Source organism: Anolis carolinensis, chromosome 6 (assembly GCF_035594765.1).
Source record: "Anolis carolinensis isolate JA03-04 chromosome 6, rAnoCar3.1.pri, whole genome shotgun sequence".
NCBI lineage: Eukaryota > Metazoa > Chordata > Lepidosauria > Squamata > Dactyloidae > Anolis > Anolis carolinensis.
The window spans coordinates 40,933,729-40,960,389 of NC_085846.1; the positions used below are offsets into that span (position 1 = coordinate 40,933,729).

At 39.2% G+C, this 26,661-nt stretch overlaps 1 protein-coding gene across 11 annotated transcripts in view; it reads left to right on the forward strand.

The window, feature by feature from the left end:
- tanc2 (tetratricopeptide repeat, ankyrin repeat and coiled-coil containing 2) overlaps nucleotides 1-26,661 on the forward strand; it is a 264,804-nt gene that overhangs the window by 121,695 nt on the left and 116,448 nt on the right. The window contains exon 1 of one of the 11 annotated variants that reach the window (XM_062957039.1): nucleotides 6,529-13,015. The exons of 9 other annotated variants lie outside the window; for them this stretch is intronic. The gene's annotated coding sequence lies outside the window, so the exon portion shown is untranslated. Of the gene's footprint in view, nucleotides 1-6,528; nucleotides 13,016-26,661 lie in introns of those variants that run through there. One more of the 11 variants, XM_062957038.1, reaches the window with a different exon arrangement.

A 26,661-nucleotide genomic window follows, 5' to 3' on the forward strand; every position in this document is an offset into this window, starting at 1 on the left:
TTTTCAGTTCATGAAGGGTATGTGGGTGTGGATGTCCCATATAGTTATTAATGGCTTTATTAATGCTAAGATGATTATGGTATCACCATTTGTTGTTGTTGTTGTAAATGGTAACTGTGTTCCTGAATAGCATGGATTTAATTAGAGTGGATCAGTCAAAATCAGTGCATTTAAGTGGCTCAGGACTAAAATGTCACTGAGCTTAGTGCATCTGAATATGACTAAATGTGGATCGGGTCCTGTGAATTAAATTTCAATGGAATTATCAAACACTGCTTTGTTCACTGTGTTGGGTAGGTAGGGAAACGATAAATGATTATAACAATTCATGGATTCTTTGCTTATAAATACCATATTAAAGACGCAAGGGAATCTAATAAGACATTACCAAGTCTTTGCTCACTCCATAATCACAACACTATTAACAGAATGTATTGTGATGGCTGCAATTTTCTAGCACCCTGGCTTTTTACAGAATGCAACGATTGCTTTATAGCAGAACTTACTGTACAAGAGAGACAGCATTAAAACAATTCATTGTTTCTTCCTGATTCAGATTGTATGCATGGAGCAAGTAAGGGAAAACATCTTCCGAGGACTTACGGAAAAAATAGGGACAGATGCAGATTTTAATATTTACTATATCCGATGCACTTTTTTCTATCCCCATCAGTTAGAAACAATTTCAACGTCTACCTCAGCCCAAATCTCCTATCGATTGCAGCACTTTGGCTTTCTACTTAGTTTCCTATTTTACAATATACTCTATGTCCACTTTGGCCCAGTTCGTTTTTATAATCTTTGCTCAGGTTTTAGATTATGTTTAATTAATATTATTGTTTTTTTAATGTTTAATGAGTATAACTGTGATGTGATGTTTTTTTATATATTGTATTTTAATTTTTCTGATTATTGTAATTACCCGGGCTTTGCCCCATGTAAGCCACTCAGAATCCCTTCGGGGAGACAGAGGCGGGGTATAAAAATAAAGTTATTATTATTTTATTAAAAATATTACTGGTGGCTAAGATAGTTACTTAATTTGCCACAAATTTTATTTATTTATTTGTTATATTTATTATGTTTATTTATACTTTGCTTTATCTGTCCCAGAGGAGACTCAAAGCAGCTTAACATAAAAGCATTGGCATACAATTTAAAATATGTATACAAACATTAAAACATAATTATAAGCATTTTAAACATAAAAATTTTAATTAATAAATTTCTGTTATAAACAGAAATAGTGATGCTTATTTATTTATTTACTGTACTTATACTATTGAAAAACACGAGAATATATATTTATGATAGAGGTGGCAGGGTATGACCCTCCAAGCCTCTGGAACTCCCTCTGAAAAGTGGAAAAACCCCAACACTTTAACAGCTGGTAATACTTTTTGTATCTTGGAGCAGACAAGCATTAGCTTCTTGTAGCTGCCAAATATTGTTCAAATTTCATCCTCTTCCCACTCACCTACTCCTGTCCCAGCTTAAACTCTCATTCCTTGCACACACACACACACCGGAGCTCTATCTCATATGTTCCTGCCCTGCCTGAAAAATCTTATCCTGACAAATCAACCTCTTTCCATCCACCAAAATCTCATTTCTGACTTGCAAATGCTCCCACCCTATTTTTTCCACCCACCTCACTCTCAGCTTAAAATCTTATCTTTATAAATGCTCCCAGCCGTTCTTTTCATCAACCACATTCCTGTCCTGGTTTAAAATCTCAGCCCTGCTATTGCAAATACTCCCCGTCTCTCATTTTATCCATCTAACTTCTCAAATTTGCATGGCAAAGGTGAGGGGAAATGGAGTGCCACTTAACAACTGTGATGGGGACAATGCCAATTTTGAATGCTCAAGATTACAATCATGCTATAGTCAATGAAAATGTCGACCTGCATACAGTATTTATCTATTAACTAATTTATTATTGCTAATTCTCATTATAGAAACATGCATTGTAGCAGACTTTATATAGGTTAAGGACAGTCTTTTACAATCAGTGTTACTTGGACCATTTTATATAGTGTGACAGATCACTGGATGAATTGATTTGGGAAGGAAGGTATGCCTTGTGCTATTTTCCTTCCCCGTGTCAGTCTTGAATTGGTACTCCAATCCACACAGCAACAGGCTACTTGCAAAACATTTCTGCTATGGAACAGATGGTTGGAGTTGTGCTACGCGATGAACCTAAATTTAGAAGAACCACTAAGCTCAGAATGTTTGAGGAGCAGTGACCTATGCCATATTCTATATATTCTGATACTGAATCTTCATCTTGTAGAATTCATGGGTGATCTCCTCTTCCTTAATTTTAACTTAAGATCATGTAAACATAAAATGCTATTTTAATTCTTATGATAATCTTCACCCTCTGCTGTAATTATAGTTTTAACATGACATTTTAAATATTTCTACACATAAATATTCCTGTCAAATATCTGAAAGGTGGATGCTTGACCTTATCCCGTATCTACATATTTACTGAATATTTAGATATTTCTGTATGCAGCACTTTGAATGTTGCAGTTGCTGATCAGGGGAGAAAGAGAGTGTGTCATGGGAATACAGAAAAAATGTTTTGAGATATATAGGGAAGAGAGGACTAGTAGTGTTTCACCCTGTCGATAACGCATAATTGTGAGAAATGCTGAAGCTGAAAGATAACATCCTTTTGATTGATATATTAGTCTGAAAACTAAATCAAACCAGTTTGTTTAAAAATGCAGACCAAATTACACTCTTTGCATATCCTTAAAGAAATCATCTTTACCTAGATCAGTGGTTCTCAACCACTGTCCCCAGATGTTTTGGCCTTCAACTCCCAGAAATCCTAACAGCTGGCAAACTGGCTGGGATTTCTGGGAGTTGTAGGCCAAAAACCTGGGGACCACAGGTTGAGAACCACTGACTTTAGATGGTTTTTCAGTAGCTATGGGAGGAACCTCTTGTAGCTTGGGTTATGGTCTTTCCCTTGTTCTCTAGATAACCAGGAAAAAGAAAGACCTTCTCTTGTTCACAGAAGGTCAGTCTTTCCCCCGAGTCCCCTTACACTCCAATAAGACATGCTTGCAATGCCTCTGCTGTTCCTGGTCACTCCAGTCATTTTAGTCTATCTTTCCCATGGACTCTTTATTTTGTTCTCTCTCCCCACCCCTTCCCATCGTTACACTCTATTGTCTGTTATTCCTTTGTCTGGACTGCCTTAGCTCCTAGAGATTCCATATTCTTCCTTGCTGGTTCTCTCTCCTTTCTCTGTTGTCTTTCTCTCTATTTCTCTGGAAGAATGGAAGATTCGAATGGCAAGGGAGCCAAATATGGGGGAGAGACCCTCCAGCATGACTGGTAACTCCCCCTCCGTCTACAATCACTCATTCCATTCATGGCAAGAACAAAGCAAAGCAATGCAAGAGAGTGTTAGTGCAATGATGGAGCTGTGGGAATCCCTCTGTGATGCTGCCTCCTCAGACATCTATTGCCCAGACCAAAATGAAGAAGATGAGCCAGCAGGATGATGGAAGGGAATTATTGTCCAGGAGGCAGCCGCTGTTGTTGCTACGAGTATGTTTACCCATATTTCTGTAAGGCTACCAGAAATGTGAGAGGGCTAGATGGTATTTGGTCCCGTCCTGCTTCCGAACCCTAGAGGTATGTAGTACCCTGATGGGGAACTCTTCCAGTGCCAGTGGCCACCATCTGAGATAGACTGGCTATCAAAGACACTGACAATGAGATGGACTGGCTATCACAGAGACCTCCCCCTCAAAAAAAGATGCACAGGAGGCAATGCTTCCTCATAAGAGACAGTATGACTTTTGACATGTATACCTTTGTGGAGGAGTATGCAAATGAGTCCTTCTGCACTCTCTTCTGAAATGGAGGGAGAGCTGGTAGAAGAGAGAAGGAGCCAGCCCTCCAAATCCATGAGGCCAAATCCAGGATTTCCCCATGCTTTCGTGAAGAGCAATTATAGCCTTTGGCTTCACCCTCCCTTCTGGGCATCCTCCTCTAGGGGAATGGGGAGTTTCCCCCCACAATCCTCTTGCATTCCATAGAAGTGCTGTTCCCGGCTAACTTTATGCAGGCAGTAAGATCTCTGCTGTGACTCCTCTCTTACAGAGGCAGTCATTGCAAGGAGCCATCTGGTCATTAAGGTTCTGCAACTAATCCTCTGCTCCCTCAACTGGTGGGCATTGTCACCCAATACTTAAGTTCTCCATCTTGAATCCTGCAAAATAACCGCAGCTGCCAGTCTCAAGGGCTGCATAGCATATTGCAAGTGGATAGCCTCATGTGGTCAGATGGGATCAGGAGGCTGAGCCGCAACATAAACTGGCTGGAGCTCAGAGCTGTCAGATTGGCCATACTTGCCTTCATAGACAACTCCAAGAACCACCTGAACTAGTTTATAGAACAAGATTTGAATTCCTCATGTAGGAGACCCATGAGCACTTAGTTGGGCAGTTACTTACCTGCTATTCCTGGAAGCAGAGCATCTTCAAGACACCCCGAGGGCTCTTCTAGACAGACCCAAAATGCAGGACTTATCTCGTTTTTTCCTGAGGCATTCAAACAACACCTCAGGTAAAAGCAAATTAATGTGAAGATAACTTGATTTTCCTAGTTTACTCCACATTAATTAAACACTTGGAAATATCCAGACCTTAAGCCGAGGTCTGGATATTTCCAGGTGTGGGCCCTGTGGGGATTAACTCTTGGGACTATTTCCATAGTCCCAGGGGTCAATCCCCACAGCCATCCCAGTTTTTCAGACTCCTGGAGCCCAAAGGAGCAAGAGGGTGCTTACCCCTCCCCTCCCGCCCCCCATTTCCTCCCAAAGAATGTATTGGAGGGGCCTGCCATTTTGAGTTAATTCCTCCATGTAGGGACATTGGAAGATCTTTCTTTTTCTTTCCTATCTGGAGCAAGTACATGGAGCATAACTCAAGTGATAAGAGTTCCATCCCTTATCTGCTGGTCCCAGATCTATCATTGATAAGAAACAAAGTTTCTTTGTCTTATATATGAATTTTCTGTTTACGTTATCAATAAATTGTTTGCATGTAATATTAAGCACTATCTCTAAATTCTTCAAACTAGATTTAGGGAATGATAGAATTTGTAGGTAAATTCAGGAATTGGTTGAATTCAGGAATTAGTCGAATGGTAACATAAAGAAGTTTTTTTTTGAAAACAAAAACAAAAATGGTAGACTTAATAGGCCAGAGGCTTTGCAGTTTGATTTGGCAAGTTGAATCAAGATGTCATAACTGAAGACAGGTTGGGTACTTTCTGTTCTTCACAGGAAAAATGAACCCATAATGCTATCTTGAATAAAAGGACTACAGGGTGTCTTAGCTGTCCCTGACAAACCTGGCATGCAGCCAATTCCTTTGCCAAGCAACTCTGAGTCCTCAGAGAATCGTTGGGGGTGGAAATGGAGAGAGGCATAAAACACAAAAATAATCTACTGTGGGTGGAGTAAGGCTAGATGAACATATAAGGTGTGTGATTTTACAAAGGAGCTGTGAAAGAGACTTCATCATGCTACAAAGGTACAGGAATAAGTCTGTAATTCATAGCTACTCATCTTCACCTTTGTGGTACAAGAAACTCTCGTGCCTCCTTTTTATAAAAGGGTTTTAAGGGGAATATGCTTTGAGAAATCCTTTTAAAAGATGAAACTGGAATGGAAATTTGATAAGGAAGAGCAGTATGAGAAATGGCATGATTGTTTTATAGGCACATATGAACAAGCACTGGGATATTTTGGACTTATCTATTTACTACTCACATTTTCAGTTTTCCTAAAGGGAAAAGGTTGAGGTTGATAGAGAATTCCTAGATTAAATGACAGTTGTACTTAGATTAAAACAGATGTAGTTTTAATAGGCTATATTTCAATCAATAGTTGCTGGTGATGTGATAAGACAGCAATTTAGATTGGGGAAACAGTATAGTAGGGGAAACAAATCCTCTGACTATAATAGCAAAAATCTGACTTCAGGTTCTCCTATGATTGTATTTAATTAAAAAAACCCATGCAAGTATGATTCAGTATTTTACCTGGTTTGGTTTTATGTCCTCCAGTGTTTTTCTTGACTTGAATTTTATGTCTAGGACTTCTAAGCTGTAATTCTAATACATATATGTTTCATGTAGCTTGATTATCTAAATCAGGGATGAGCATCTGTGTCTTTCTTAGCAAATGACAAGCCTTCTATATTAATAAACATAATCGTTAGCAATGGTCTTGACAAGGCCTTTGGTGCTCATTCATTTGTGGAGAAAAAAACACATTTAAAATGTTTAAAAGAAATGTGTTGTCGAAGGCTTTCATGGCCGGGATCACAGGGTTGTTGTATGTCTTTCGGGCTGTGTGGCCATGTTCCAGAAGTATTCTCTCCTGACATTTCGCCCACATCTATGGCAGGCATCCTCAGAGGTTGTGAGGTATGGATCCATAGATGTGCCATAGATGCCATAGATGTGGGCGAAACGTCAGGAGAGAATACTTCTGGAACATGGCCACACAGCCCGAAAGACATACAACAACCCTTTAAAAGAAATGCTTTTGGGTTGGAAAGAATAGTTGTTTACAAGAAACGTTGCCCAGGGGATTCCCAACTGGATTTAATCAGTCTTCGAGGAGGCTCTTTCCATGTCCCCCACTGCATGAACACCAAGCACAAAGTTGCTGCACACAGTAACATCCTGCGGAAACTTACTGGCAGCACATGGGATGCCCTGGCCTTGTCTTACTCAACTGCTGAGTACGCCTGTCCTGTCTGGCACAAGTCTCTGTGCAAAGCAGGTGAACATAGCACTGAACGAAACATGCAGAATAATCACAGGATGCCTTAAACCTACACCTGTTGATAAACTCTACAAACTAACTGGCATTGGCCACCCTGATGTGCAATGGGAAGTTGCTGCTAACTGTGAGAGAAATAAAGTTGAACACTGTGAAAGCCATCCACTGCATGACTATCAGCCTCCTCCCTGTAGACTCAAATCAAGCAAAAGCTTCATGAGAACCACCGCTCCTCTTAATGTTCCAATATCAACAGCAAGAGTATTCCTCTGGGCAGCTAAACCAGGCAATCCCAACTGGATGGTTCCCCATGAGAGTCTGCCTCCAGGGGCAAACCAAGAATGGACAACTCGGAAATCCCTAAATAGACTCAGAGTAGGGTGAGCAGATCAAAAGACAACCTGGCAAGATAACACTATCTGGAGGAATCCTCTACCTTGTGTGATTGTGGAGCAGAACAAACAACTCCGCGTATGTATGCTTGACCATAATGTCCTGCCTCATATACGGAGTGAGAGTTGTTTAAAGCTACGGACAGTGTGGTCGCTGCTGCCCACTTTTGGTCTAAAACTATTTAGCTGCTTGTGATTCCTTTATTTTATCACTTTTAGACATTTATTATGCAGTGCTTTTGACACGAAATAAAAATAAACATCTGTGTCCACAAGTTTTGGATCTACAATTGCCAGCAGTCCCATCCAGGATAGCTAATTGTTTGAATTATGGAAATTGTAATCCTAAACATCTGAAGAGTAGAAAAAAGTGATATATGTGTATATATCTATGATCCTACATAATCTGAGGTTTTGTGGCTCTTAAGTGATGGATACCTAAAGGTTATTGAGATGTAAGATGCTGGGCATTTTGAAGCCATCATGGGAACAAGGAACATTCTTGCCTTCAAAACAGAATTGTATATTGTATTTTATTAAGGGCATTTTGTCAGTTTTAGTTGGAAACATCACTTATATCTTTTGATGGGGTAGAAATCACACAGTTCAGTTCTACTGAGATGTTGAGCTTTTAAAAGAATTGTTGCAACGGAGAAGGGATGCTAATAGATGAAAATTGCATTCTTAATTTTCTAGATACACAGAGTCTAACGAAATAGTCAGATATGGCATTTGACAACAAAGTTCTCATACTGGTGTAATAAAAATGGCCAGTTTAAGTTGTGAAGAAGTGCATGGAAGCATAAGTTTTCACAATAAGACTAGTCTGTAACAGCCACATATTGGCGAAACCATCCACAGGCCTATGCATTGCTGCACTTTACTACTCACAACCTCACAACCTCTGAGGATGCCTGCCATGGATGTGGGCGAAACGTCAGGAGAGAATACTTCTGGAACATGGCCATACAGCCCGGAAAACATACAACAACCCACTTTACTACTGTTTAACACACATCTAAGCTACCTGGTTATGTTTACTCGTGCATGTGTATGAACAGAGGTGATACTTTTGCGTCCCTGCATTTGAGCTGCAAGTCCTAGGAATTATAGCTAGTATAGTCAGACATGAGGAATATTAGGAATTGCAGTTCAGCAATACCTAGGAAGGCCACTTAATTCCCTCTTTTGAGTTAAAATTTAAATTATTGAATAGAACTGCTGTGTACTGTCCACAGAAAGCCAAATTTGCTTTCAGGAAATATGTAGGCAATTGGGGCTGTCACCAGGCACTTGTAGGCAAAAACTCAGTTCCATGTGGCCTATTTTGGATTTAAATCATGGGTTAGGTGAGAGAGAAGATCTTTGCCTACTTGCTAGATCATTGTAATCCCATCATTAGGATTGTGTCATTTGATCACATGTGAATACATGCTTGATTTGGGAAGCAAAACGGTGGTTGAGTCTTGGATCATTAGATGATCCAATTGCACCTCCCAGAAGTCTGAAATACTATTGCCAGTGGTGTGGGATTCGGAATAACATAGTAACAAACATTTAGTGATGGAGATTTGAGGACCACTACTGTTACAATTCAAGAGAGTTTGAAAAAGAGGAGAGACTTTTCTGCAAAGGTAATTATGTGGTCACTTTCTGTTCATTCATTATGACCTTGAAGTTTAAGCAAGCATGCTCTCATTCCTTGTATATAGGATGTCTAAGGCCAGTGCATTTATCAGCTACCACTTTAAACCTATGAATTTTATGCTTTTGAGCCACAGTGCAACCATGGGTGCAAAAGGTGTTGTCTTATATTTCACAATCAGTTTGTAAAGCAACACTTACTTTGCAGTCATTTGTTTGGCTCCCCCCAAAAAAACAAAACAAAACAAACAAACAAAAAAACTCCTCAGGCTACTAAACAAGTGCTCTTCCAGTACTTTCGCCTTCTGAGGGCATTCTACCCAATGAATAAATGGTTGCTAATTGAGGCCTGGTCAAGGGTGCAGAGAAGTAAATTTTGGTAAAGGAACAGATTTAGAATGTCCCTTCTAAAACATGATTCATGAAAAACATGGAAGCATCTTTCAGTCACTTGTGCCTTTCTGAATAGGTACAGCATGTTGTGTCAGCCAAGATTAGGTCAGTCAGGCAAAATACATCTAACATGTTGCCGGAATCACTGGGTTGTTGTGCATTTTCTGGCCTGTATGGCCATGTTCCAGAAGCATTCTTTCCTGACCTTTCACCCACATCTGTGGCAGGCATCCTCTGAGGTTGTAAGGTATATTGGAAAAACTAAGCAAGGAAAGTTTATATATCTGGAAGGTCCAGGGTGGGAAAAAGAACTCTTGTCTGTTGGAGGACTGTGTGAATGTTGTAATTAATCATCTTGATTAGCATTAATGGACTTTCCAGCTCCATGTTCTGGCTTCTTCCTGCCTGGGGGAATACTTTGTTCAGAGATGTTAGCTGCCCCTGATTGATTCATGTCTGGAATTCCTCTGTTTTCAGAGTGCTGTTCCTTATTTACTGTTCTGATTTTAGAGTTTTTTTCTAGTACTGGTAGCCATATTTTGTTCATTTTCATGATTTCCTCCTTTCTGTTGAAATTGTCCACATGCTTGTGAATTTCAGTGGCTTCTCTGTGTAGTCTGACATGATAGTTGTTAGAGTGGTCCAGCACTTGTATTGTCTCAAATAATATACTGTGTCTAGGTTGGTTCATCAAGTGCTCTATAATGATTTGGGAGTTTCACTGCTCACGGCAAAGGTGAACTTTATAATAGAAAGCAATGGAGAGTGGTCAGCTTGCCCTGGTAAGCAAATAAAGAGTGAGATCTCATTGCCCACCCTTTATTTACTGGAGCCACGGTGATGCAATGAGTTATACCCTTGTGCTGGCTAGATTGCTGACCTGAAGTTAGGTTGCTGACTAAAGGTTGCTGCTTCGAATCCGTGAGACAGGGTGAGCAGGCCAGCCAGCAGGATGGTAACACATCCGGCCATCCCCTGGGCAACGTCTCTGTAGATGGCCAATTTTCTCTCACCAGAAGCGACTTGCAGTATGTTCTTAAGTCGCTTCTGACACAATAAAAAAAATGTGAGCTTGGCTGGATGAGTGTTTAGCCTATCGAACCTCAGTGAACTTGTAACAGCCTGTAGGTCTTTAGCCCCTTCTCCCAATGGTGCCCGTGTGTGTATATTCATGCATCTATTCTCAATGATGCAACTGAAAGGGATTCTAGGCTAGAGAGTAGATCTGCCTGATAAACTAGAAGAGACAGGAATGTGATAGCAGGAGATGGTAGGAGAAGGCAAATTTCAGTTCCCTCTACATAACAAGTGTTCTATGTTGATTGGTTTTTCATCCTGTAACCCAACATCACCTTGACAAGTAGGCCTGGACAGTTATGTCTTTCCTCCCCCTCTTTCTCCACACATCCAGACCAAGAGAACTATCCAGGCCTTACACTGAGTGATAACAAATGTTTCCAGATCTTCTATCAAAATAGTATTGCCAAGTGAGGCACTGTATTCTTTTAGATTTCTTCCTTTACAGTGAACTTGTAACTCAAGTAAAGTACTCCATCTGCCAGAAAATTCTGTAGTATCATTGCTGTGGTATCATTGCTGAACTAAGCAGCATTGCTGAACTTTGTAAATCAGAAAATATGCAAAAGAACTAGACATGGTGAGAGTGGGAGAAAAAAGAAGAAAGGGGCCAGCACTGTTAGGCTCTTGGAAGGTGAACAGGCTGTTGGAGGAGAGAATGAATCCAGAGATCAACCTCAGCACAATGTAGTCTGCTGGGATGACACCAGAATGTTGATATTTGAAGAAAAACAATATGATTAGGGACTATCCTGGAGGTGGCTTCCTGTGGCTTATAAATCTGTTTGTTTTTTTTTACTTAGTAGATCAGGGGAAAATGTTTTCTAAAAAGGTGTTATAGGCAGAAGTAATAGCAAGGCCAAATAGATTCTCATCCCCTCATTCCTTTTCAAATATATCTGAAAGGGCCTTTTGCCCTCTAGTTCTCTTTCTCCTCAACCTATTGTTGTTAATTATTTTTGGACAGGTGTGGTTTGAGAAAACAAAATTGTTTATTAAATAAAATACTGTGTTTTTGAAATATTTCCTTTTTTCACATAAATTGGTTAGAGCTCTCATTTCCAGGGCAAATACACTTTTTGTACAATTAACTCTGAAAAGCAGTTCAAAGCTTTTCCAAAACGTGTTGTGCATTTTAATTAATAAATATGGAGATTTCAAAAATCTTGCTGTAGATACTCTTATAAGGTAAAAAAAACTGTCTCAAGAAAGCCATCTTAGAATATTAAAGGATATAAATAATAGACTGACCCAATCTCTTAGAGGAGACCCTAAAAACTATCTATATGAGCGTAAGCAGTCTTATGAGGTTACAGTCTTATGGAATGATTTGTGATGGAAAGTTATTATTCTTTTCTATACAAGTGTTGATGACTTTGTTTCCAATAGTTTAAGTCAGCCTTATAACTTCATAAGGAGTGGAAGAGACTCAAGGAATTTTTTCAATCTATTGCTGATGCAGAAAATCCAAACCAGGACATTATATTGATCTAAATCTTTCCTGTACTAGTGGGTTGCTATGATTAAAATGGCTTGCTGGATTCTGACTCCAGTTTTGCTCTACCTTGTTTCCTCTGTTCTGTTTTGCGTTTATCATTATGGTGCACCAGAAGCGTAATTTGGAGAAGACTCTTGAAGAGGCTTGAACTTAATATATTTGGATTTCCCCTTGCATTAAGGTGTGGAGTTGGGTTCTAATGCTTGTTTGTAAAGTACCATAATTTTGTTCATCCCACATAGAGTCAATTTATTTCATCTCTGATTTGCCAGTGCTCTGCTAGCTCTGTTATGTGATTCTAACATACGGGTTGATAGATTCCTAGATCACAGCCAAGTATTTCTCTCCTTCTCCTGGCTTTACCAGTGTGAGCTGAGTCTTTGTGTTTTCTTGGTGTTACTGCTGCTACTGCAGTATTCACAGCACAGTTTTTTTTTATTTGAGGTGATTATACATGTGACAATTTGTTGTGACTGAAAATGAAGCTACACAGACATGTGATAGAGAGAAGGTAAGTGTTAAAGGGTTTATTGCTTTTTAATATAAACCATTCCCAGAATCCATGTCACAGCTCCATATATGGTGGTGCTTTTTTTCACCGAGTTACCATGACAACAGCAGCATTGCACCATTCATCAGCTTTGGACTGGGTTGCTAGCCTTTCGTGTTACTCCTGAATGTTAAGGAGCATATCAGTGAATCATTCACTTTGGTATACTGCGCCATTACCTATCTGTTTCTTCTGTAATTTACTCTGACAAGGAGTGGGACAAATGAAAGTGCATCATAGAGAGAAATTCTGAATATGCTTAATTTAAACCCCAGGGACCTATAGAGTATATATTTTTAGTGGTAGTCTGGAAAGACGGTTTGTTTAGTGCTGAAGGACTTAATAGAAAGAAAAGCTTGGTATTTCTGTGTACTATCCTGAAATTGACCTTGAATTGGCTTTCCTCACTCACTCAGAAGATGGAATCACCATTGGGGATTGGCTTTGGGGATCAAACCTGGAAAGACATGTAACATCACACTGATGCTGTCAGTGGTGATATGGATCTAGCAGCAAGAAAATCAAGAGGGTGGATTTCTGGCAGCATTGCTTGTGAAAGAGGGTTTTTTTTTTGGCCATAGTGGCAGAAAGATTGCATTTTATCGACTAATAGAAAAGAAGAACCAAAGCCTGTAAGTATATTGGGAGTAAAATCGGCTTCTTGCATGTTTTCTAGCTGAAAATGTTTATTATTATTTTTCAGGGCTGCCTCAATCATTATAAAAATTAATGCAGAAAAGAAGATTCTATCTTTTGATGTTAATACACATAAGCCATCAAGGGACTGTTGTTGTGGATCAGAGGTGTATATAGATTTTTAGATGCATGTTCACAGCTTTTATATAATGTATTTGTTTTCCTCTTCAAAAATAAAATGTTTGTTTACAGAGCATGCTACAAATATAATTTAATAGTAATATTAGATATTAGATAACAAAAATAATATCGTAATAGTTGTGTTTGTCTTCTTGCAGTGACTGCTGGAGAGCCTATAATGTGGAATATGGTTTCTCCTGGATTGTTGTTGTACTAAAAGATGCTTTTCAGTTCGTGTTTCATCTGTGGTTAGATTATGAAAACTGCTGTTATGTACAGCTTTCCACCACCCACAAAGGGGGAAGAAATAGACACACCATTTGCAAAAGTTGTTTACCTGTTCATAAGCTATAGCAACTTTCCACAACCTGGTGCCTGTTAGACCACAACTTGGGATTCATGGTCTAATACATCTGGAGGGCATCATGTTGGGGAAGGGAAGGGCTATAGCAATACCAAAAACTGCAGTTAAGGTTGTCTATTCCATAGATTTCATTACTAGGAACAGTACATATTATTTCTAAAATTTACTTCCAGGTGTTGTGAATGTAGTGTGAAATATAAATGTCAGTATTTGCATTGTCAAAGAAAGAAAGAAAGAAAGAAAGAAAGAAAGAAAGAAAGAAAGAAAGAAAGAAAGAAAGAAAGAAGGAAAACAGAGGTTTTGTTTTTGAAATTGGAAGCAGTCCCTTCTATGAACTAGATAAATGGTCTGAAGTTATAGACAATGCTTGATTAGATTCTAAGAATATGTAATGCACCCCCTCTTAGCCTAATTTGATGTTTCTGCAGGAAATAATACTTAGCTTTGTAAATCAGCTTGAGAGATGTGGTCTGGTTAAGAAGCAAGCCCTAAGCCAAGTGACATGGAGAGAAATTATCTTGGAAAAAATGTCAGTTTCCTATCCTGTTATTTGGGCCTGGAGTTAAGCTTTAATTTCTTCTTTTACATTCAGTATTTTTTCTTGTTTTTAAATTACTGAAACTCATGCAGTACAACTTTCAATTAATTGGTAACTATTTGGCCTTGTAATACTTGTGATGGATATAAAATCTGAATTGAAGAATCTGGAAAACACATTTTCTATGAAATGCCTCATAACTGAATTATCACTTCAACTTTGGGACTGAGTTCATATAGTGTTAGCATGATCACCACTGCTAAACCGACTAAACATACTTGGCTCTGGGGCAATGTAGCAGTATATTATTTGGCCTCCTTTTTCTGGAATAGCATGGACTCAGAAGTCCTTGAAAAGTCTTTGTGTTGGGAATGCTGCTGTAGTAGCTTTCTAAAGTGCCAGAAAGAGGGAAGAAGAGAAAAGACCTTCAGAAATACGCTGGTAGTGATGGAAAGTCAAAGAGGGGCTGCTATCTTACTACTCCGACCACATTTTAATTTTTGTCATGTTCCTGCTGAATTACTATGGTATTGTCATAAGGTTGAGAGTGTGACTGGTCCAAGGTCATCCAAATCGGTTTCTGTGGCTGAGTGGGGATTCAAACTGTAGTCTCATATTATTTATTTATTTATTTCAATCATTTATACCCCGCCCTTCTCACCCGAGGGGACTCAGGGCAAGTTTCAAGTCATAAAAATTACCTAGGATAAAACTTCGTCTCCCATATCTCACATTGGCTTTAATCTATATGCTGTTTAATGAAAATGTTACTGTGAAACAGAGGTACCTTTGTGTTTAAACATCCTGTCCTCACATAAGTAGCAATTGAATTTTCCATCATGGAATCGTCAGAAATGTCCTTGCCATTGGAGGAGCTGTTAAGTTTGAAGCTCCTCTCACATCTCTGTCAGCTATCTCTTCCCCTGCTGTGGTTGTTTTCACTGTTTCTCTGAACAATAATGAGACATCACCAGCATCAGAAGCCTTCCTACTTTAGCCTGCCTAAAGTTCCTCTCCACTGCAAACATAATGATGACCTCAGCCAATTGTATGTTATCTTGAGAGTGTTTGGCCATTGAGGAACTGGGAGTGTTCAAGCATGCCCCTTGCTGTATCACTGCCCTCAATGGCTCCAGTGTTCCCAAAGGCATTTTCTAATCTAGCAGGCTGTTATTTTCACACAAAGAAAAACAACTTTTAAGTGAATATTGTACATTTATAGCTGTAGTCTCAGTTGCCTGGTACAGAGCTTTCTTATACTATATGCTGTGGTTTGCTACTATTTCAACTGGTATCATATGGAGCCGAGAGGAACATGGAGGCCATCTCTTCAGTAGTACAATGTGGGCCAATGAAGGTAGCCACAAAACTGTCAGAATATTGAATAAATTATACTCCATAGGTACTCTGTCTTCCCAGAGGGGCAATTTTTTGGTGTATATGTCAGATTTTTTTCTGGAAAAGCACGGTTCATTAATAGACTACAATTTTTCAGAAAGAAACCCTGCAAACTCACTAAATAAGAAACAGGTATGTTTGATTATATCATTTATGGTGGGTACATGGCTATACCTGCTGTTGTCATATTGAGAATTTCCCCTCTGATGGCTAAGTTCAGTTTTGTGTAAAGGCTAGAAATTAAGTCCACCCATTTTTTATTGCCATTGTCATATTTCCATTTTCCTATCTGGCAGTTTTGCTCTTCTAAACAGAGTGGATCTTCTAATTTTCTAAATTTTTCAGTCAGCTTATATGAAACCATTATCTTCATCTTTCCTGTCTCTGTTAAAGTACCCTTAAATTTCAGATTATCTTACCATATGATAAAATTACCATGAGCCACTTGATTATCAGTGTTTGGCTGGCATCCCATTGATGAAATACATCAACCTAGTTTTGATAATGAGGAGGTTGGTGTTTATTTCTTCCTCTTGCAGACCCTCCACCCTCCGATGTCCCTTTATAATTCATTTTGGGATGGTATTGTAGAAATACATAGCTATGAAAGTTGTGGTCAGTTTAATCTATATAAAATGCAATGGGCCCTTGTACACACTGGGGTTTCATTGCATGATCTGCCCCCCATGGATACTAAAATCTGTAGATGTTCAAGTCCCACTATATACAATGGCATAGTAAAGTAGTGTTCTTTGTATATATAAATAGCAAAATTGAGAGTTTATATAAAATTATTTTTTTCAACCTTTGGATGATTGAATTAGTGTATACAGTATCCATTAATGCATATATTATCTAACTGTATGTATGAGCCAGTCTGGTATAGTTATTTAAGCATTGGATCAAGAATCTGCGAGACCAGGATTCAGTATTTCCCACTAAGGCATGGTAAGCTACTAGGTATCCTTGAGCTCTCTCAGCTTCAGAAGAAGGCAAGATCAAACATCCTCTAAAGAAATTTTGCTAAGAAAACCCCGTGGTAGGTTTTCTTTAGGGTGCCATATGTTGAAAACAGCTTGAAGGTACACAGCAAAAATATGCACAGGGAAAATTATGTTAGTGCATGGCTGAAACGTTCAACCCAGACTTTAAGGACATTGTAGAGGGAGTTGATACCAGGACATTTTGTTAGAGGATGCTTATCTTTAAAGATTAGGTGACTGATTTCCCCCAATTCTTCTTTCGAGAAAATACAGCTCTAGTAATAAAGTAGCAGCAAGGTGCCCTCAGCAGCACAGCAGCATTTCCTTCTAATTTGACTCAGAGTGCCCTTATGTTATGCTGCAGCATAATCCCAGGATAATTATTTGGATGTGGGAAGAAGAATCATTCCCATTCCCTAAGAATGAACCTTCATGTGGACCTGCAAGTTTGATAGATTTGTGTTAAACAAGTAAATAGTATTTGTATACTTCTAAAATATATGTTTGCAAATATAAAATGTAGCAAATAAATACATGACCTGACTGTTGAAAATTAAGTTTGGCAGACCTCATCCAGCAGATAGAAGAGTTCCTTAGCTGTTTTATCGATGTTTTGATCTTGTTTATTACTTACTTTTGTGACAAATCTGTTTGTTCTATTTATAAGAGTGATTTTAATTTCAGACATTGGCAATGATGCATTCTGGCAAGTTCTGCAATCCAGTGGGGCTCCTTGTTTCAGTAGAATTACATAAGGCAAGAAGCAATGATCTCTGGTATATGGGAGATCAAAAACTTGCCTTCTGTTTTGTAGTGCATTTTTAAAACATCTTTAAGAGTTCTGATATAGTTAAAGCATTCTTGTTAAAATTTGTGTACCTCCTTAGGAAATGGTTCATTTTTAAAAAAAGGGATTATTTCCAATTTCTCAGTAGTTCTACAGGGGCAGTGCTAATTTGTTTAAGAAAAAAAGCCCAAGATAGTCCAATTTTGTTGGAGAACATATGTCCTTGCAATGTCATTGCTTCTGGATTATGACTTTCCCCAGGAAGAACTGTTTAATGAGTAATTCTATGAAAGCTGTATATGGAGTCACTAGCTGTGCCCGGCCACGCGTTGCTGTGGCGAAGTATGGTGGTATGGGAAATAAAGTATTGAGGAATTGGTGGTAGTTAAGGTAAAGGGTAAAGGTTTTCCCCTGACATTAAGTCCAGTCATATCTGACTCTGGGGGTTGGGGCTTATCTCCATTTCTAAGCCGAAGAGCCGGTGTTGTCCGTAGACTCCTCCAAGGTCATGTGGGATGACTGCATGGAGTGGCGTTACCTTCCTGCTGGAGCAGTACCTATTGATGCACGCACATTTGCATGTTTTCGAACTTCTGGGTTGGCAGAAGCTGGGGCTAACAGTGGGGCTCTCTCCGCTCCCCCAATTCAAACTTGCGGCCTTTTGGTCCAGAAGTTCAGCAGCTCAGCGCTTTAACACGCTGCGCCATCAGGGGATATTATTTCCTAAAGGTTGTGAATATACAATATTTCTGATTGTTGTTGTTTTTTGTCTGTTGGAGGCAAGTATGAATGCTGCAATTAGGGAAAATGATTAGGATGTAATGGCCTTGCAAGCTCTAAAGCCTAAGTCTGCCTGTCCCCTGGGCTGAGTTGGTTGCTAGGAGACCAAGTGGGCAGATTAGTCCTCTAACTGGCAGCAATTGGATAAAAACAATTATTCCTTTCCCTCTAATTAGAACTTTATTTTTCTTTTCTTTTTTGTTGTATCAACCTAGAGGCGTGGATGATGGGTTGTGTTGTCAAATTTCGAGGTTGGGGGGCCTGTAGTTTTGTTGTTTTGTTGGTTGCCGTGATGCCATCACTCTTTTATATATATATAGATAGAGAGACAAAATTGAGACAAAGCTGTTAGAAATTTACTAGTATTAGCAATTAAATAAAAAATAGTAAGTATTTGCAAGTTCAGAACCTTAGAAAGCTTTGAACTTGCTCCAATAAGAAATAGATTGAAATTTGGCGGGGATCTGAAATCAGGATCTGTCTTATAGGGTTACTGAGGAGAGATTGTACTCATGCATTCAGGTACAATTAGTAATCTGCTAATAGCAGTTCTGTGATCTCTATTAAATAGAGCTGGGTAAACTATAAGGCAGTTCTGGGTTATTGGTTGCTTGCCCACGTAAATTTGTTTTGTTGGTTTTGAAAGCTTATGTTTAGCTGTGTCTCTCAACCACCATCATTGCATCACTGCCTGGTCTTTTCTGGGTTTGGCCTGCAATTTCAGGTACACTTTGAAGATCTGTTTTGGTGGCCTTTGACTCATCAACTCTGAAGTATTACTTCAGGCTCAGGCAAATTGTATTCCCTTCCTCAGAATGCTTTTCTGGCTTGTTGTGAACAACAAAATGAACATCTCAATGAGAAAATAGTCAATTTTTTCTACATTTTTGCACCTCAATATTATTTGCACACAGTCTTAAGTTTTTATAAAATGCAAATGAGTTTGTGAGGTTTGAAAAAAAATTGAAGTGCAAAAACACACACATTAAAAACACATCTGTAATAAGATGTGTGATCACTGTTGTCCTTTTAGAGAGAAAGTGAATTATTTGAGAACAAAATAGGGAGATTATAGCACTATGTATGTTGAATATATGCTTATCAGTGTATATAAGTTTAACAAAATTTGCTCAATGGATGTACAACCTTCTAAAGAATCATTAGCCTATAACTGAAATGGGCAACTGTGGCTCTGCAGATGTTTCTGGACCTGGATTTCTGGAGTCTGTGGAAGTCACGGAATTCCACAGAAGTATCTTGGTTAGGATTGTTGAAAATGTTTGATCCAGAATGTCAAGAGACTCCCTTGAGTGCTCCCTTGACTAATGGTAACAAGTGAATATTCTGAAAAATGGGAATGCTTTTTAAATGTAAGTAATCAGGTAGAGGTTTATATGGTTATGTACTCTGGCCACAGAGATATGGAGCTTGAATCCCATAAGTTTGAAGTTAATTTCAACATTTACATCATCTCTTTGAATAAATATAGTATGTGGTGGCAGATTTATTTTTGGCTTGAATCTTTTAACGGAATAACTTGTGAAAGCTGTCCATACGCCTGACTTCTGTCTTGTGATATGGCACGTTAGATGCATTATTTTTAGAATTATATTAGGCTGTAATTCTTGAAGGAGTGAAATCATCTTCTGCTATTGTTTCTTCAGAAGCAAAATTTTTTAATAGCAGATGTGATGAGTGTATGAAAAGGTTTTGTTTAGTATAATTTAATCGTTAAAGGTCAGAAAGACTTAAGAACATATACAAAAAGTAGGCAAGCTGGTGCCCTCCAGATATTTTGGACAGCACCTTTTGTGATGCTGACTGAGAATCAAGGAAATTTTAGTCAAAAACATATGTTGTAACAATATTCCTTCACTGATATATATAGGCTGTCCCCAAGTCATGAACAAAATAGGTTCTGTAGGTTGTTTTTAAGTTGAATATGCATGTAAGTCAGAACAGATACATTTTAAAGTGTAACTCCAGCCACACACACATGTGCACACAAGCATGCATGCATGCTTTTGGACAGCATAGGGAAGTGTTACTACCACTTTGGTGTTCGTTTTGCTCTTAAGAAGACTTGACCTCACTTTTTTCCCCAATTGGTTATAAAGCTTCAGTTGAGACACTTTTTCCACATAACTCTTCCAGGAGTGTATTTCCCTTCCTAGGGGTAGATTTCTCTGACTTACTGTTGTCTTACTTCCATTCTTAACTATGAGCTGTTTGTAAGTTGGGTGTTCGTAACTCAGGGACTGCCTGTGGTGTAGTTCATCATTAATCTATTTCTTATAGGCAACAATCTGTATAGATTTAAGAATAGACAAGTCAGTGCTTGAAAAACTCTTACTCAAAATAAATGAAGGTTAAATAATAGTTAACTTTGTGGCAGTTTGGGAATTATTTGTATTCCTTTGATAATTTTTCCTGTAAGCCATCCAAATATTCTATCAAATATTGACTCGTCTAATGTGCCATCGAATTAATTTTCAATTTTCAAAACCCTGAAAAATGCTGAATGTAAGGCCAAAAGTGCCCTCTTTGTAATTTGGCTTTTACTGTTGCTGCATGCTTATAATTCCTTCTTTAAAGACAAAATTTTACAACAACAAAACTTCCAGCAATGGAAGAAAAACCATGGGGTGTATTTATGCTGTAGAATGAATCTACTTTAATTGCCTTGGTTCAGTGCTATGGAATCATTAGGGCCGAACTTTTACAAGGTCTTGAGCCTTCTCTGCCAAAGAATGCTTATGCCCCACCAAACTAAAAATCCTAGGATGGCATAGTATCAAGCCCTGACCATCAAATTAGAGATGAGGTCCCGCAAAAAGGAGTTCCTAAAGCCATTTCCCTTTTTGCTTTGGCTCAGCACTAACATTACTATATGACGTGGATCTAATATGCACCCTAATTTTGGCAAGGCAATTTAGTAAAAAAAAGTGAGCATTTGATTCAAGTAAATATGGTATTTCAGTTGTGATCTTTAGCCTTTCCTAGGGAAACAGAATGATTCTATTATGCAGGCATGTAGACTCAGAGTGGTTTCTAGTATTTTCTTTGAACATTGTATGAATAAGCTGTCTGTAAGCCTACTATAATTAACAGCAATTTATCAATATAATCTGTAACTTTTTATGAACCATTTAAGCTAATAATCAACACCTCTTTCTATATTTAGATTAGTGGTTCTTAACCTGTGGGTCCCCCGATATTTTAGCCTTCAACTTTCAGAAATCCTAACAGCTGATAAAGTTGCTGAGAGGCCAAAACATCTGGGAACCCACAGGGAGTTGCCATAAGTCAGCAGGTGTCTTGAAGCATATGCACATATACCACTTTTCTTTTTGATATCTGGAAAATTCAAGACAGAACAGGGTTTTAAAAGGTTTCTTTTCCTGTATTTATTAGAGTGACTTTAGGCCATGTATAAAAAACACAACAGTATTGTATTCAGTTTCTTTCAAACAATGATGGTGGTCATATAGTGTCCACAAAAAAGTGTCCTCTGATTTATGATGTAATAGACTTGCTAACATTTTAAAAGACACAGTGTTAATATTGGAGACACTCTTCCATGTTTTGCCCATGTTTGAGTGGCACAGAAATATAATGAACTATTTCCCTAAATTTGGGGGAAAGTCTGTTAATTTCTGGACCAGTCTAAATAAGCTAAGGGGTCAGAGAGCAATATCATTTTCTTCAGGCGATCCATAGTTCAGGATGCTGTCTTACAGGAGATAGTATTTTGCTCTCTAGTGCAAAACTTAGAAGTCTTCTCAGGAGTGGAGTTTGTTCTGAGAAAAGAATTTTGGATTTTTTTTAAATGTTGTGCCTCCTCTTTGGAGGAAGGAATTAATACTCAGATGGTGGGTTTGTTTCAGGATCCGAGCATCTCTAGTTAATGTTGCAATCAGTGGAGAAAGTTAAAACTGCAGTTGGCCCTCCACATTGCAGGTTTAATTTTGGTGTAATTGATTATTAATGGGTTTGATTTAATATGTTCTTTCTAGGAATCTCAAGGACCTCCAGGATAACTCTATGGTCAACTTCCATAGAGTTGCACTGGAAGACCTAGAGATTCCTAGAGAGAACATAAGATGTTCTCTCAGTTTAAATTCATGGTTTCCCCACTTTCCAGGAGTCCTGTGCCCCTAACACCAGTGAATTGGAGGGCTTGCTATATCGTTGTTCAGTAGAAGCCACTGTTTTATATCTTCAAGTCATTTCTGAGTTATGATAATCCTATCATGTTTTTGTCTGATAGAATCTGTTTAGAGTGGTGTTTCCCCTTGCCTTCCTTTGAGGCTGAGAGACTGTGTGACGTTACCCAGTAGATTTCCATTACCAACTGGAGATTTAATCTCTGCTTTCCCAGTGTCCTAATCCAATTCTCAGCCCACTGCAACATGCTTGCTCTTGGTGAAATATACTGTAGCAGCTACCACTGCATTTCTATAATTGTAACATACAGGGCATCAAAGTAAAATCCATTAGTACTTGCAGAATAAGTGGAGGTCTGTAACCTGAGCTCTACTGGGAATGGTCTAGCTACTTAGAAATGGACTGTTAAATGTCTCAGAAACTATTTGGGTCAATAACACTGCAGCACTTAAAGCATTTTAACAGTGAGGAGATTTCAATAAAGGCTGCTCATTGCAGTATTAGATAGTAACTGGTTAATGTCCAACACATGAGTCAGCTTCTGGCAGGAGACTCTTCATTGTTTTAAGTGAAAGGAGAGAGGAGCCCTCTTTCTAATGTGCAATCACTAGATATTTATTTTATTTAGAATAGGTAAAAACCCTCGGTTCTAGCTAACAGGTTTAAAAAAAAAAAAAAACTTCGTTAACCCTCCATGTTCATGGATTCAACCATCCACAGCCAGAATGCTTCTTCATCAAGTAGATTCTCTCTGTTGTCTTTAAGTGTAGTTATGTGTTATGTCAGCACAAATGTTAACTGCATTTAACTTCAAGATGAGTTAACACCTAAATTTAAACAAGAATTTAGAAATAGCAAATACAGGATATCATTAGTATTTACTTTACTTAGTTCAGTGCTTTAAAGTAATCTGTTAAAATTACCTTTATCTATATATATAAAAGAGTGATGGCATCACGGCGACTCACAAAACAACAAAAGTACAGGCCCCCCAACCTCAAAATTTGACAACACAACCCATCATCCACGCCTCAAGGTTGATACAACAAAAAGAAAAGAAAAATAAAGTCCTAATTAGAGGGAGAGCAATAAATTTTTTTTTATCCAATTGCTGCCAGTTTAGAGGGCTAATCTCTGCCCACTTGGTTGCCTAGCAACCAAGGGACAGCCAGGTTTCAGTTAGGGGACAGGCAGATTTAGGCCTCACTTAGGCTTCTTCCACAGATTATCTAATTTGCACTGGATTATATGGCAGTGTAGACTCAAGGCCCTTCCACACAGCTATATAACCCATTTATAATCTTATATTATCTGTTTTGCACTGGATTATCTTGACTCCACACTACCATATAATCCACTTCAGTGTGCATTTTATACAGCTGTGAAGAAGGGGCCTCATATAATCCAGTTCTGAGCAGATAATATAAGATTAGAAATATACAGTAGAGTCTCACTTATCCAACGTAAACAGGTCGGCAGGATAAGTGAATATGTTGGATAATAAGAAGGGATTCAGGAAAAGCCAATTAAACATCAAATTAGGTAATTGTTATACAAATTAAGCACCAAAACATCATATTATACAACAAATTTGACAGAAAAAGTAGTTCCATGCGCAGTAATGCTATGTAGTATTTACAGTAGAGTCTCACTTATCCAACACTCGCTTATCCAACGTTCTGGATTATCCAACGCATTTTTGTAGTCAATGCTTTCAATATATCGTGATATTTTGGTGCTAAATTCATAAATACAGTAATTACTATATAGCATTACTGTGTACTGAACTACTTTTTCTGACAAATTTGTGTCTAACATGATGTTTTGGTGCTTAATTTGTAAAATCATAACTTAATTTGATGTTTAATAGGGTTATCCTTAATTCCTCATTATCCAACATATTTGCTTATCCAACGTTCTGCCGGCCCGTTTATGTTGGATAAGTGAGACTCTACTGTACTGTATTTACAAATTTACCACTAAAATATCACAATGAATTTAAAACACTGACTACAAAAACATTGATTATGAAAAGGCCACAGACAGTAGAAGCACATAAAATATCGCAAACAACACCACTCTGAAAACAAGGGAATTCCAGACAGGAAACAATCAGGGCCAGCTAACACCTCCCACCAAAAAATTCACTCAGGGAGGAAACAGCCAGGCTTTAAAGCTGCAAGGCCATTACATCCTAATCATTTTTCCTAATTGCAGCATTCATACTTGCCTCCAACAAACAAACAAAAACCAATCAGAAATATTGTATATTCACAACCTTTAGGAAATAATATCCCCTGATGGCGCAGCGTGTTAAAGCGCTGAGCTGCTGAACTTCTGGACCGAAAGGCCACAGGTTTGAATTGGGGGAGCGGAGAGAACCCCCACTGTTAGCCCCAGCTTCTGCCAACCCAGAAATTCGAAAACATGCAAATGTGAGTGCATCAATAGGTACTGCTCCGGTGGGAAGGTAACACCGCTCCATGCAGTCATCCCACATGACCTTGGAGGAGTCTATGGACAACGCCGGCTCTTCAGCTTAGAAATGGAGATGAGCACCAACCTCCAGAGTCAGACACGACTGGACTTAATGTCTGGGGAAAACCTTTACCCTTGACCTTAACTACCACCAATTCCTCAATACTTTATTTCCCATACCACCAGACTTCGCCACAGCAATGCGTGGCCGGGCACACCTAGTGTATAAATATAGTAATTTGTTAAAAGTAATCTTTTAAAATGATCTTTATGTGTGCCCATAGATAGTTTGTTCCATCAAAGTAACACATTATTTTTCATAATAATAGCATGTTATTCACCTATTTCTGTGATGACTCATGGGCCTTGTAGTCCTGTTCCTAGTACTATTGTGACAGACGAAGAGGAAAACATGGGATTTTTGCCGGTTCAGCCAGAGCCGGAGTCTCCTCAGTCTCCTCACCTGCAGGATGTTGATGTTTGTCCTCAAGAATCCAGCCAAACAAGCCTTGGGCAGAATTCTCCCCCGTTTTCCAGAAAGGACAATTATAACAGAGATAGAGGGGCGAGAGAGGCTAATCGCCGGTCTCTCAGAATCGCTGCCAGACAATTAGCTGATTAAGCCTGTTTCCCTTGAGAAATTCTAAGGAGTCATGCATCTGGACACAGTTTGGGTTTCACTTCTTGTTCTCCAGGGAAAGTGTTCCTTGGCGGGAAAACAAGATCCTATATAGGTGTTTTGCCGCAAGGGGAACCTTGCGGAGTCAATTTGTCAGCTCGAGGAGTGAGATCGTGTGTGGACTCCAGTTCCTTGTTTCCCGGATCAAATTCAAGCCTGCCTTGTTTCGCGTTTGCCACAGACCTTGTTCTTGCTTCTTGTTTTGCCTCGCATCAAGTCTTGTTTTGCCAAGAATCTAGTTTATGCTCTAGCCTTGTTGTCAAGCTTCTATGGACTAAAAGACCTTGTCATCTCCCCACACTATTGCTTGGCAAAGTGTGTGTTTCGGTTTATGGATTATAACTTTGGACTCTAATATCACATATTGGACATCATTTTCCTGGACTATATTTGGCCTTTCCTGAAAGGTCTACTTCTGAACTATATTCTTCACTTGTTTTTATTGACTTTATATATTTCCTTAATAAAGATATTAGATAGATTCTGGTCTCTGCGCATGGTTATTGGTGCTCTGCAGCCTGGGTCCTGACAGTTTGACTCCGCCACCCTAAGCACCAATTAACCTAGGCCAGAATGTCTACAGGAACCGGGGCGGAAGCCCAACCACTCAGCTACACCATTTCCAAGGAAGAATTCGACAGGATCCGAGATACCCTCCGAACACAGGAGGGAGAAATACGGGGCTTAAAGGAACGCGGTGTCCGGCTCCCTGGCCTAGCGCTTCCAACCAAGTTTTCTGGAGAAGCCTCCAAGGTTCATGTTTTCCGTCGCCAATGCCAGGCGTACATAGAAGCCCGCCAAGCCGAGTTTCCCCAAGAAGAAGTCAAGGTGGCGTGGATTTACAGTCTCCTAGAAGGGCCTGCGGCCAATTGGGCGACGGCGCTATTTGATGCGGGCTCCATGCACCTAAGTTCCGCGCAAAACTTCCTGAATCACCTTAAGGCGACATGGGGGATCGAGGACAATGAGGAGGCGTCCGGCCATAAACTCCGGCGCCTCTTCCAAGGGGACAGACCGCTATCCCAGTACATAGCCGAGTTCCGGGTGTTGGCCCAAAACACCGGCTGGAACGATATAGCCCTCAGAGGACAGTTTCGTGAGGGTCTTAACATCGAGATGCAGGAAGAAATCTCCAAAGTGGACCCTCCAAATTCTCTTGAGAGACTTATCAATCATTGTTTACGAGCCGAAGTCCTGCTTGCCAACAAAAAACAGTGGCTCCGAGGCCAGAGTGGAAGAGCCGGAATGAAACCTCCCGCTTCCGCCAGTATTCAGCCACGTCCAGTGT